Source organism: Equus caballus, chromosome 7 (assembly GCF_041296265.1).
Source record: "Equus caballus isolate H_3958 breed thoroughbred chromosome 7, TB-T2T, whole genome shotgun sequence".
NCBI lineage: Eukaryota > Metazoa > Chordata > Mammalia > Perissodactyla > Equidae > Equus > Equus caballus.
In genome coordinates, this window is record NC_091690.1 from 34,978,210 (window position 1) to 34,992,340 (window position 14,131).

The following is a 14,131-nucleotide window of genomic DNA, read 5'->3' on the forward strand; positions in this document are numbered from 1 at the left end:
CAGACCCTCCCTGTTTCTGGGACCTCCACAGGCCTAGAGTGTCAGGGGCCTGATGAGACTAAGGATCCTAGACATTCAAGAAATGAAATGACTTGGGGACTTTGCCAGACCTTTCTATGCTTGGTATCCCTTCCTTCTTATCTGATCCACTATGGAAACAGCCCATGAGTTCTCCTGTATATGGTCTTGTTATTCATTAGAATGGTTACTATAACCTATTCAGGGCCCCGAGATATCCCAGTGCAGCCTCCTCCCCTTTTGCCCCCTACCTAGACTTGGGGTTTGTTCCTCAGCCAGAACAGCAGAAACAGACGGCCAGGCCTGGTTGTTCTGACTTGGGCCGAGATAGCATTTCAAAGTTGTGCCACATTCCTTCCTCATCCACAGTTCATTTCTCTTGGGCCTCTTGGCTCTCAAGAGAAAGTGAGTGCCCTTCTATGGATGAATGGATAAAGAAAATATGGTGTGTATACACACACACACACACACACACACACACACACACACACAGTGGAATACTACTCAGCCGTAAAAAGGATAAAATTGTCTCATTTGCAACAACGTGGATGGGCCTTGAGGGTATAATGTTAAGTGAAATAAGCCAGACAGAGAAGACAAATACTGCATGATTTCACTCATATGTGAAAGATAACAAATACATGGATAAAGAGAACAGATCAGTGGTTACCAGAGGGGAAGCGGGTTGGGGGGTGAGGAAAAGGGGCAAAGGGGCACATATTTATGGTGACAGATAAAAATTAGACTACTGGTGGTGAGCACGATGAAGTCTATTCAGAAATTGATAAATAATAATGTACACCTGAAATTACACAATGCTATAAACTATTATGATGTCAATAAAACTACTGGAAAAAGAAAAGAAAGTGTGGGTTGCAGATGAGAGTGAAGGCATTTCTGGATCTTGATGTTTGTTCAGGAAGGATGGGCAGGACGCAGTCAGGAGGAGGACCCTGCACATCCGCTGAATATCTCAGGCTAAATTCTCTGATTTGGCAGGGTTGAATGGAACCTTGTCCTTTACTGACAAGCTATTGCAGTAACTTTGGCTACAACAGGAGAACACGTTTTTCTCCCTCTTGGTGATGAGTACATATTCCACACATCTTTTGGGGCAGCCCAGGATAGAATATTGGTAGACGTATTCTGAAAGGGGCAGGAAAATAACAGAGAGGCACAGTTTAGACTTGGGACATGACAAGGAATGCAGCCGAGTGAGCAGTCCCTCCCTCCCTCCTGTCACTTCAGGCAGAGACTGAGACTTGAAGACCCTTCCACAAAAGGGGCTGTCCCCTTCCCGGGCAACCCACCTCCACCCCCAACACCCACATACATTTACAGCAAAGGAGCTACAACCACCGTACTCTATTTGGGATTCAGTCACTGAATAATGGAGATAGATGGGCATTTGGAGGTCATCCATTAAAACTCAATCATTGTAAAGATGAGAAATTTGAGCTCAGAGAAGGGGAGTAACCTGCCCTAGACCGTAGCTGAGTTAATTCCAGAGCTGGTGGAACTAGGGAATTCAGATTCCAGGTCTTTTTTTGCCAGGCCAAATCCTAAAATTCAATCTTCCATCCCTCCCCCTTCTCCTGCCCTCACCTCACCTCCAGTGATATGTTGAGTGTACACTTCTTTGGTTTGGCATGCAAAGTCAGGATACTTGGGTTGACAGGAACCAAAATTCTTTCTGCAGTTCTTGCCAACATATTCATCACAGGAGGTGCAAAACATGGGTCCCCTTGCAGGATCTGGACATGAAGTCACAGAATCACGAGGTGAGACCGAAGGATGCCAAGTAGATAGGAAGAAGAGAAGAAGGCTGCTGCTGCAGGTATTGGAATTGAGGCAGGACCGTGGACTTTCCAGGATTCCCTAGTCTGACCTCTGAGACTTTTCCTTCCAGGGTTATCTGTCGCTGCAGAGCCCAGATCTATCAAAGAATTTGGTTTTAGGTCATGCAGTTATGAGGAACCTGTCTCTCTTCTTTCTTTTCAGGCTCAGCCTGCACCTGTGGCTTCTGAAGGGGACACTGAAATGGGCATTTCATTGCTGGTAGGGCTGGGCAAGTTTGGCTGGGAGAGAAGACCCAGGATCCAGTGGTGGAAAGAAAGGAGGAAGACCTTTCTTCTAAGTTACTTATCAAGACCTGGGTCTTAATTGAGAGAAAAGGTGATATCACTCCCCGCCTTGCCCATCTTTAGACTCCCAATGATTCTTTATCACCCTTCCCTTCATACCATTCCTGCAGTTAGAGTTTGGTGGAACTATTTGACAGTGACAGCAGCAACAGCAGAGGCCCCAGGAAGAGGGTCAGTGGTGGGGACAGGTATTTGCAGCAGGAAGGGGCTCAAGGGCCTGAATCCAGCAAATCCTGTCCCTGGAGCTCCTGCTCCTCCTGGTCAGGACTTTCTAGGACATTACGCCCTGATGCCATTACCCTGGCCCCTTTGCCTCCCTGCTATGGGACTCACCCTCTGTGGGAGACCAGCACTGAACCAGGAGGGCTCCTGGGAGCAGAAAGAACAGGAACCAGTCCATATATGCTGAGAACACAGCGATGAGGCAGATAATCAAGCTCCAGGAAGGGCTCAGGACTGTGCACTTGACAGGAGGTGGATGGAGGAGAAGCTGTGGTTTCCTTGCTAGTCTCCCACGCTGTGAGTTACATTCTGGCTGTAGAAGCTGCACTTCATTTACTGAATTGGAAGCCCCTCCCTCTAGGAGAGTGGGTGTTCTGCTTCCTCTCCCCATTCCACAGCCAACACAGGGTCTAGGCCAAGGAACTTGCATAGACAAGAGGTGACCGTACTCTCAAAGAAAGACAGGATAAGTAACAATCTCATCCCAGAAAGGCAGGGGATCTGAGTGAAGGAGAGATGGGAGCCACCTTCAGATTCCACTTTTTCTCTGCTCATTCAGCTTTCTAACCAACTACTCCACTGAGCCCTAGTATCAGGCTTTGCCCCACAGGCATGCAAGTGTGTGGCACACCCATGGATTGTATTGGAGTCCTTGATTCAGCCAAATCATATAACACTAGGCTTGTAAAATGAGAAACCATTCAGGTGAAGATAAGGAACTAATTCACCTCAGATTTTAGTATGTCTGAGAAGAATGGAGTTGGAGACTTCAAATTCAGCTATTCAAAAATATGTCCAACACAAGGGACCCAAGAGGTAGCCATATCAGATCGCTTCAAGTGGTAAGCCAATCACAAAATAGGGAATCTAAAAAGAATGCACTCATCAGTCCACAGTTGGGAGAAATTGGAGGCAGGGAAAATAAAGGAGAGAATTGGCATTGTATTTTGAAGCAATTCCATTTTACCCATGCATACATAAACAAAAAGATTATGTTCAGGAAACCACTGCATCTATTCAAAGGGAAAGCAGCTTAAAGGTTGCAAACACCCCAACATATTTTCCTTTCTTCATCCTCTCTCTCTGTTCCTTCTGACAACTCATTAAGTCCGCTTGTTGTTCTTTTCCATGTCTCTTGATTAGGTTATATTTGGACAACATCTATGAACCCAACCCAAGTCTAAGCCTCAACCTCTTTAGTTTGGCTTCTATAGCTACTTTTACTGTTCTTCTAGTAAGTTCCCTTGTTGTCTTTAAAAATATTTCCACCTCTGTGTGAGTGAATTAAAAACATATCTCTTTGTCTAAGTAGCCTATTCTGAGGTTCACTGCTATAGAACTCAATTCCTTTCAGATAGTCTCAGAGTATAGCCAGCCCTGGTGGTCTAGTGGTTAAGATTTGGTGCTCTCACCGCCACGGCCCACATTCATATCCCAGTCAGGGAACCACACCACCCGTCTGTCAGTTGTCAGACTGTGGCAGCTGCATGTTGCTGTGATGCTGAAAGCTATGCCACTGGTATTTCAAATACCAGCAGGGTCGCCCATGGTGGACAGGTTTCAACAGAGCTTCTGGACTAAGACACACTAGGAAGAAGAAACTGGCCACCCACTTCCAAAAAATCGGCCATGAAAACACTTTGAGTAACAGTGGAACATTGTCTGATATAGCAACGGAAGGTGAAAGGATGGTGCAAAAAGACCAGGCAGGGTTCTGCTCTGCTGGACACAGAGTTGCTAGGAGTTGGAATCAACCCAATAGCACTAACAGCAATAATCCACCTTAAGACCAAAATCTATTCGGAGGACGAATCGGTCACCATTGACTAGAATAAGAGAATAACAATTTATGGAGAGGCTACAATGTAAGAAATTGTAGGAACTTGACTAAACAGAATCAAGATCAATGTCATTCTTGAAGGAAAGAACAGTGCATGCAAAGTTTTAGAGGTTTGGAAGTTATGTTGCAAATCAGATTCTTTTCTTGTAATGTCCTTATCCAGTTTTGCTATCAGGGTAACGGTAGCTCCATAAAATGAGTTGGAACAAATTAACTTCTCTTCAATTTTCTGGAAGACTTTCTTCTAGAATTAGTGTTATTTCTTCCTGAAATGTTTCATAGAATTCACCAGAGAAGCCATCTGGGCTTTCCTTGTGAAGAGATTTTTAATTATATTTTTAATTATAAGATAAAATAGAGAAAAGGGCATTTATTTCTTTCTAAGTGTCCTTTGGTAGTTGGAGTTCTTAGGAACTGCTCATGGTCTGGCATAATAAGCACTATATGAGTGTACTTATATGAGGACTTAAGATAACGTTTGCAATATCTACAACAGAGCAGGTGCTTAGAATATTATGGTAATTATTATTGTTATATTCTAAAGAGGAAAAGAACAGTCTTTGGCTAAGACAGAATAATTCTCTAGGTTAATTTCACTCAAAAATCTATACTATAGAATTACAGGAATTCAAAATACACAAATACTAACACCCAGGAGGACTAAAAACATCAACGTTGAAGCCCAGGGGCTTTTCATTGTACCCCTTTCCTCTTTTCCTCTTAGAAAATGTAATCTTTTAAACAGCAAGTGATCTTTTTTAAGACTGCCTCCATATCCCACATCTGGACATAGAAATGTCAGTTACGTCCTCTTCCACACTCAAGGGACAAGCAGGTGACTGCTTCTGCTCTACTTCAGTGGCTCTGGTGAGGAGCCATAGCTGAAAAGTCAGTGTCCTACATTCTGGTGGAGACTCTCCCAGTAGCTCTGCCATGCTTAAAGTGGCCCTTTGGTACGAGCAGCAGGAGAAGTCACACTGCTTCCGTCCCACGTCATCTAGTTCTGCATGGCCTAGGTGATTCCTCAGTTAATTCTGATGGAGGCTTTTGAAGAAAACTCTGAGATATTGACACTAGACCATTTTCTCCTTGAGGCATCATCCCACCCATTTTACAAGTTTGGAAATGCAGGGTAAGAAAAGTTAAGTGATTTTCCAAGGTCAAAATGCTGGGCGCAGAACTGAAATTTCAACTTGGGCCTGTTGCCAAAACCCACATAGTTTTTTTTTTTCCCCGGCTTTATAGAGGTATAATTGACAAATAAAATTATAGGATATTTAAAGTGCATGTTATGGTAACTTGATATATGTATACATTGTGAAGGAATTTTCTTCCCATCTAGTTAATGAATCCATCACCTCACGTTTATCTTTTTTTCGCGGGGGGGCGGTGAGAATATCTAAGTCCTCATCTCTGAGCAAATTTCAATTCTACAATACAGTGTAATCAACTATAGTCACCAGGCTTCACAGTAGACCCTCCGACCTGATTCATCTTATAGCTGAACATTTGTACCCTTTTAACAACCTCTCTCTGTTCCTCCCACACCCCACCCCCTGGCAACCACTTTTCTACTCTCTGTCTCTGTGACTTTGACTTTGTTTTTTAGATTCCACATAGTTGTATCATGCAGTATTTGTCTTTCTGCGTCTGGTTTATTTCACTTAGCATAACGCCCTCAAGGTCCATGCATGCAGCTTTTAGCCACTATGCCAGATATGTGTCTATAGCACCCGGCCCAGTGACATGGACACAGCAGGAGTTCTTTTAGCAATTTTTTTCTGCTTCCTCTTCCTTTGAAGCTTGTATATAAGTCTCTGCTATCTAAGCAGATGTCAGTAAGTTGAATGATAAGATTTTCTGGAACGTTGATTTCTGCAAGGAAAGTCAGAGAGTTTGGTTATATGTAAGAGACCAGGGAAGCTTAACCGTTTATAAGGGCAAACTTAAAACTCAAGTTAAAGGCAAAGAAACAGGGCAGCCCTGTTTCACTATTGAAAGAGCGGGAGAGAGGCATGTAGCCTATTGGTTAAGAGGATCCTCTTGCGAACCAGGCATTCTGCGTTTGAGTTCCTGTTGAACCTCTTAATAGCATTATAATCTTGGGCAAGCGAGTAACTTCTCTAAAGTTCATTTTCCTCAGTGGTAAAATGGAGATAATAACAGTATCTACCATATAAGCTTGTTTGATGATAAGTGAGTGAATACATGTAAAGCCATTAGAGCAGTTCCTGGCATACAGCTAATATTACTAATTGGTTTACGTGGACCAAGGGCAGAGTAAACGGTGACTCCAGGATATGAAAGGTGATGTGAAATTGCCCGTGGAAGTCTGGTGGCAGTGTGATAAGCAGGATCAAGCTGAATTACACGTGAGAGTGTGTCCTGGTGAGAGACCCACAGTTACGGCATCTTGGCCTAGAGCGGAGTGCTTCTGAGAGTCTCACAGGCTACTGTGCTGAGCGCCTTGCTCACCTCACACTCCTTACAGCAAGTTTGGGGATTAGGTATCATTATCCCTATTTATAGGTGATGAATCTAAGACTCTTAATAAACAAAACAGCTGAGATTTGAACCACAGTCTATCTAATTCCACTGCGTATGCTCTTACAACTCTGGATTGGTTGTTGTTAGTGCCGTCAAGTCAATTCTGACTCCTAGCAACCCCGTGTGCAGCAGAACAGGACCCTGCCCAGTCTTTTTGCGCCATCCTCTCACCTTCTGGCACTCTATCAGACAATGCTCTGCTCTGTCCATAGAGTTTTCATGGCCAATTTTTTTGGAAGTGAGTGGCCAGGTCCTTCTTCCTAGTCTGTCTTAGTCCAGAAGCTCTGCTGAAAACTGTCCACCGTGGGCGACTCTGCTGGTATTTGAAATACCAGTGTCATAGCTTTCAGCATCACAGCAACATGCAGCTGCCACAGTCTGACAACTGACAGACGGGTGGTGTGGTTCCCTGACTGGGAAACGAACCTGGGCCATGGTGGTGAGAGAAGGAATCTCAACCAGGGCTGGCTTAATTACAGATACGGTCTTATAAGTAAGGCAGTAAAGTTGAAAGAGTTTTGCACCCTGAAACGAAGTTTGGGTGAAGACGCTAGAGAGAGAATGTGCAGTCTTGCAAAGAAAGCAGACCAATCTAGGACTCTGTCTTTTGAGGAAAAACACCTGCCTTCTTAGGCCCCACCAGGAGAAGCCCAGCAACAGACTGCAAGGGAGTCTTCTATTTCTGTCCTGCAGCTCCTCTCTTTTCCTTGGGGCCTCTTGAGTATTCTTAGGCCTCCTTGCTGACACCCACCTCTGTCCCCCTCATTCCCAGTTTTTACTCTTCTCTCTCAGAACTCATTGCCCCAAACACTAGAAGTTGGTGATTTCTGCAAGATTTCCATTTCCCAGGAAAGAGTTGAAGGTTCTGGAAGTAGTGCCAAGGACGACGTGAATGGGCTGGCTACAGGATAAGGTTCAGTGGACTAAAACTCTCAGGTTCCAGGGATAGAGCAAGGCTAAGTGTGGACAGTGTAACAGCCACTTGATAACAATAGCTGACATTTATGGGATTATTTTACATACGTTATTGCATTCATTTCCAACCATAAATCTGTGAGGAAGGAAATACGCTCATCATTTTAGGGGTGAGGAAACAGGGATCTGAGAAGATTTGACTTGAACGGACTGAGGACCCGCAGAGCCTTGTGCTGTTGTGACCACACTGCACAATCTCCTCAGTCTTAAACTTAATTTGGGGTGGCGGTGGGGCTTCAAAATAGTGTTTATTCCCTAGACACAGCCTGGCCCTATCCCAAGCCCAAATTCCTCCCCAGTTCATACTATTTATGGCAAATTCACCCACTGAGAAGTAGAGGAGAGACAATGAGTGGAATAATGCCACCATCTTTAGCCAGGGGAGAAGGGACTCAGCAGGAATCTTTTCAGAAATCCAGTCGGAGGTTTTTCCACCCGCCTTTATACTCAGGACTCAAGAAGTCTCTCCAAATACAACAGCCTTCAGTGAATCTGAGAAAGAAGAGACAGTCTTGCCTTTTTCTAGCTCTTCAGAGCTCCCTCTGGACACCAGAACTCCGCGCCATTTCTCTAAACTGTTGCCATTGCTGAGACAGAAATTTGATAAACTAATTCATACGAAGGTGTTTTTGACACCTGGGGGCATTCCAATTCATTTAACACATCTTTAGTGAAGACCTCAACATTCCAGGAACTTTGTGTTAGAAAACACAATGCTGAAGGATGTGTCTCTGATGGTGGAGGGTCAAAGGAATGACTTTGATGGTGGACGGTTAGTATCTGTGGCATCTGGGTCCAACTGTACAATTATAATGATAATAATGATAAAGTAGCCTCCATGTACGAATACTTATTATGTATCAGGCACTGTGCTAGATTATCTCACTTAAATAACATGACAACTTCATTATAATACCCATTTCCAGATGAGAAACTGAGGCCAAGGAATGTTAAATATCTTACACAAGGTGTCACTTCTAGTAAGTAAGATTCACACCCAAATCTGCTTAACTCAAAGCATTAACTTTTAATCACTCTTTTTTTTTTAAGATTTTATTTTTTTCCTTTTTCTCCCCAAAGCCCCCTGGTACATAGTTGTATATTCTTCGTTGTGGGTCCTTCTAGTTGTGGCGTGTCGGATGCTGCCTCAGCGTTGTTTGATGAGTGGTGCCATGTCCGTGCCCAGGATTCGAACCAACGAAACACTGGGCTGTCTGCAGCAGAGTACGCAAACTTAACCACTTGGCCACGGGGCCAGCCCCCTAACTTTTAATCACTTTGAAGAGGGGATGGCCAGCTTAAGGAGAAACAACTCGCCAAGGTGGAAGCAGCCCCTTTGTGAGAAGGACTCTTCGAGCTGCCCTCTGGGAAAGTGTTGAGAGGACAAGGAGAGGGGAGCTCTTCCACGGAACTTATGACACCAGAGCTGGGTGTTTTGAAAGGGCCCACTTTTTTTCTGGCTTTGTGCTGTTTCTATTTTACTGGGATTTAATGATCTCACTTATCCTGGGTGTGAGGCTTGAGTTCTGTGCCATTATCCTCTGGCATCTTCTTCACTTTACCAGGCTCCCCTTTCCTCTCTGAGGCGTTCTCTGTCATCCTTCTGAGCTAGTTTTCTCTCAGGCTGGTCACTATACCTGTAGCATAGGCCTTCTAGATTACAGCAGGTTGACAGGATGTCCCATGGGCAGAAAGGCCCACACCAACCTTGACGAGCTTCTTTCTCAGTCGCAGGTGCAGGGTGTCCTGTCTCTCACTTTTGCACTGTGGATCCTAATCATACCAGGACTGAGGTATTAGGATGTAGGGAACACATTTTCTTGAACCATTGCCTCAAACATTTCACTTACTTTGCATTGCCCCGTCCTGGCAGACGGTTGTTACTCAAACTATGTTTAATAAGATATTAAACTGAATGCAGCGTCTTCCTGGCTGATGTTGGAGAGAGTTTCCATCAGCTCTCCCTCTGCTTGGACATTACAAGAAACATCTGCAGATGAGGCAGCAATCAGCTCACTTGTGCTTCACAAGCCCCCACTCTCGGCCCAGCCCCGTCCCGTCCTAGGCGCTCTGGAGAAAGTCAGTGAATATAAGTTAAGTCCCCAGAGGTGCTTATAATTTAGTAGCAAAAATGAGGCTACATAGGAGAAATATTTGAAATGCCAAAAGAGTTTTCAGCACACTGAAGATATTTTTTCAATGGCAGTACCCCTGAATCTTAGCCATCTTTCAAACAAATGACAGAAAAGCTTTACAGAGGTAGGAGACTGGCAACCCGTGTTCATTTTAGTGCCGAAGCTCAGCCGAGGTCACACAGAGGGAGTGGGAGAGGGAGAGGAGGAATATTCGCGAAAGACAAGGAACAGCTGAGCGTGATTGATGCCTCAGTTCTCTGACTGAAGGATACTAGTTTATTTCATTTCTGAAGAAATAATTTATTGTTTAAAATTCTAAAAAGAAAATGTACTGTATTAAATTTGTAATTTGATTTTACTCTAAATAATTTGATTTTGATTTTTCTCACTCATTTAAATGAGTGTTCTTTGTTATCCGGTCTTCCCCCAGCTGGGGAGGATGGAGAAAGAGCATGAGGTTGAACAGCCAGCTTCCCACCCCGGTTACTTCACCTTCTGAATCTCAGTTTTCATCTGAAAAAGAACTGTGATACCTACATCAGAGAGTTGCTATGGGGATCAAATGATTCAGGAATATAATTACTACATTTATAATTACCATGTATAATTAATTTTCACACAGAAACTTAGGCCAACCCAAACCAGAAACACTACACAAGTATGAATTACTGGATTGCTGAAATAAAATTAGGCAAAACTCGAATGTTATTTTAAAAATTAAACTACGGGAAAAAAGAGACAATAGTAATAGTAGAAGTGATAAGAAATGGTGGAGATTGGGAAATACTTTGAAGCAGAGCCAACGCAACACACTAATAGAGTGGATATGAGGCCAGGGGGAGAGATAAGGGAAGAAAAAGAGGAAGCTATGATCACGCTTAGTTTTTAACCCGAGCAACAGGATGGACGGTGCAGGTATTTGGTGATACAGGAAAGAGTGTGAGAGAAGTAGAGGGGTGGGTGTGTGAGGTTGGTGGCCAGGAGTAGGTGTGTGGAGGGTATGATGTTGGAGTGAGATGGGATATGAAATCAATTGCTTGTTTGGGGACCTGTTAAGTTTGAAATGCCCCTTCAAAGGGAGATGAAAAGAAGGCAGAGGAGGGTTTAGGGAGGAAGGTAAAGATTTGTGGATCATCATTGTAAAGAGGGTATTTGGAGCTATGATATGCGATCACTAGAAGAGATCATTAATAGGGCAGGAAGACCACGAACCCAGAAAATTACAGCATGTCCATAGCTTCAGGTTTCTGGTACTCAAAAGGAAAAATAAAAACCTGAAATCCAAGCCATTATTATAATTGGTAGTGGTGCTTTTATTATTGCTGTTTTATAAGCTCTTGTGTGCCTACCTGCATAGATGCTGTGCCAAATGGGCATAGTCTTTTCAACTGGCTTTCACACATGGCCTATGTTCTGACTGAGTTGCTTGCTAAGAATCCTCCTGCATGAGAGCACTTAGATGTGTGCTCGCTAACTGTTTTCTGAGGAGCAGCCCAGAAGAAGAGAGGGTATCAGAATAATGAAGTGCCAAAAAGAGGGCCCCCAACCCAAAATCCCATAAAGACAAGTGGTGGCAGTGAATGGTAGGAGGTGGGGCAAAAGACAGAATGGCAAACCACTGGAAAGTAGTGAGAACCAAAAAACAACTTGACAATTAAAAAAAGAAAAATATTATGCCCCATTATACCTATGATACTAAACTTGTGGCTATTTTGTCAATTTTGAAATTATGGAGACCTGGGTACCCAGTTGGACCTACAGAGAGTCCTCATCAGAGTGCCCTTGGACATGTGTTCCAAAGTTCTATTTGGGGGAGGGACTTTTCTGGGGTGAGCAGGGAAGTGTGGACGTACTACAAGAAGCTCACTTTCTTTGGCTGTTTGTGAGCACACAGCCTCAGGACATTTCTAAGACATGGAGAGGAAGTTGTGAGTTCTTTCTAACCTTGGATTCTCAACATTTTGGCACATGTTTAAATCTTTGAAAGTATAAAAGCTGGTTTTTTCTCTAGTGTATTTATATCTTCTAGAGGTACTGGTGTCCTCTTACTCCTTCCCACACACTTCTGAATGTGCCAAGAGTTCCAGGGTTGTCTTGTTCAAGGGCTCCTTGTTCCCTTTTCTCACTTGACTAAGCTTTTCGTCTCTCATCTGCGACCCATCTGGACTTTAATGATGAGAAACGACCCCAGCTCAAGGCCCCAAGAAGAAGATGTTCTGTTCCCATAACCCCATGGGCTGGATCCCAGGCTGTTCCCAGAGCAATGGTCCCAAGCTTATCAGGTTCACATACCACTGAACTGCTAGTGTATCCACAACCCACTCCCACCCTGTCTGGAGCTCCATATAACTCCCAGGAAGACCCCCTGCATTATTGCCCCTCCTTGAGAGCAGGGGTCCACTCTGACTTCTCCTAGCAACGTAGGTCATGACCAGGGGATACATTTCTCTCAGGGCCTCCTCTTCTTGCCTTTAATTATACAGCACCTCCTTCTGCAGTTTCATCACTTTATTCCTTTCTCTGAGCCTTCTCCCAGGTTGGAGTGCTTAAAACAATCTCTCTATCCAGTTCCTAGATCCTTCTTCCTTCGTTTCTCTAAGCAATTTCAGCCTCCCAGCTCTATAATAACACTCTTCCTGTATTCAAAGGGGCAGAGACAAAGCTTTCTTCTCCAACCTAAGGCTCCTAAGACTCCATTGTAATGGATTTAATTCAACAAATGCTTATATATTGAGAAAAGAATAGACTCTGGGTGAGCAACATGAAAGCCATAACAAAAGCAGCAACAGCAAGAATGGAGAAGGGAATGATAGAAGTGATATTATGAAGACAGAACAGACTGGATTCTGTCACTGGTTTAATGTGGAATGAGAGAGGAAGAGGAGTCTGACTATATATAAGGGTGACTATATTCATACCATGGCTCTCAGTTGTGCTGTGGGAACACACAGGAGACAGTAGGAGTCAGAGGAGGAGTCCTGGAAGAAGGAACGTTTACATCAAGACCTGAAGTTGAGTAGTTTTCCCATCAAGCAAGAGAGTAGAAAAAAGCATGTACAAGAGAGAATGGGGCTTCTGCAGGGAACTGAGGAAGGTTCTCCATGGTAGAAACCTATGGTGCTAGTTGAGTGGGGCCGTCTGCACAGGGAGCAACCAGGAGGGAGTACTCCCCAACCCTGGGAGCTTTCCAGAAACCCCCAGGCTTCCCCACAATGACCCAGGGACTTAACTGTCTTTCTTTCCTCCCCATACTTCCACTATCCACTGCATCTTTTGGAAATTTTCTCCATTTATGCCTGTCCATGCAACACGCCACTAGGCTCCTTCTCCTTACATACATTTTTCAGTTTCAGGAATTTTACTGCTAGTCACTTCAAACACAGGAATATTACAAGAGTCTTAAAAATCTTATCAAGTTCTTAACAATCCCTAGTCTATGGAAATCAGCTACCTTCTTCCCACAGTTAACCATTGTAGCATCATGGTTAGACAAAACTGGATTCTCTGCTTGCTCATTGTGTGACCCTGTGTTTGTCCTTTAGCCTCTCTATCCTCAGTTTTTTCACCAAAAAGAGAAAGTAATAGTAACTGTCAAGAAGAATTGTGAAGCTAATTTAGTGCATATCGGCTATTTAATTGTTTTAAAATATACCTTTTGAGGAGGCGTGGATGTGACATCAGTGGAAATGGCAGACGAGGGAGCGCCAAAGGATAGTCCCTTCACAGAAACACTGACAGAAAGAGCAAAAGTCATCAGAATCAACTTTGTCTAAGGTTTACAACAACCAAGAAAATGATGAATCAGAATAAGGCAGCTTAAACACGGAAGGAATGTTCTGTGGAATTTTATCTTAGCTTTTGTCCCAGCTTGCTCCCCAGTATGGTGGCAGTCTTAAAGATGGCAGCCTACTTTCCCCATGTGGGTACCTGGTTCTAGAGGGAGCAAAGTGGACTTTCTTCTCAAAGAATTGTGCTTGTTTTGACCTTTCTACGCTTGCTTTTGTTTCCCCCTAACTTGGAACTCTCTCGGGGCAAAAAAGCAGTGAAGTGGAGGGCTTTTCCTGGAAAACATTGAAAGGTAAATAAAGGAGCTGCTGCTATGTAGGACAAAGGATTAGAGTGAAGGCAAGCAATAGACATGCCAAAAGCCTGGGAGTAAAATATTGGGAGCTGTTACTTCGGGGAATAAGATCTTTAAAAATCTCTCCCCCATCGTGGAGAATCTAGAAAACCACGACAACACAGGTCCA

At 43.8% G+C, this 14,131-nt stretch overlaps 1 long non-coding RNA gene across 1 annotated transcript in view; it reads right to left on the reverse strand.

Annotated features, from left to right (window-relative positions):
- Nucleotides 1-529: 529 nt before the first annotated feature.
- LOC138924991 (uncharacterized) overlaps nucleotides 530-14,131 on the reverse strand; it is a 29,626-nt gene continuing 16,024 nt past the window's right edge. Inside the window, exons 3-5 of the long non-coding RNA XR_011440547.1 lie at nucleotides 2,496-6,099; nucleotides 1,629-1,772; nucleotides 530-1,164 (exon numbers count right to left, since the gene is read on the reverse strand). This is a non-coding gene — a long non-coding RNA (uncharacterized lncRNA). The remainder of the gene's footprint in view (nucleotides 1,165-1,628; nucleotides 1,773-2,495; nucleotides 6,100-14,131) is intronic.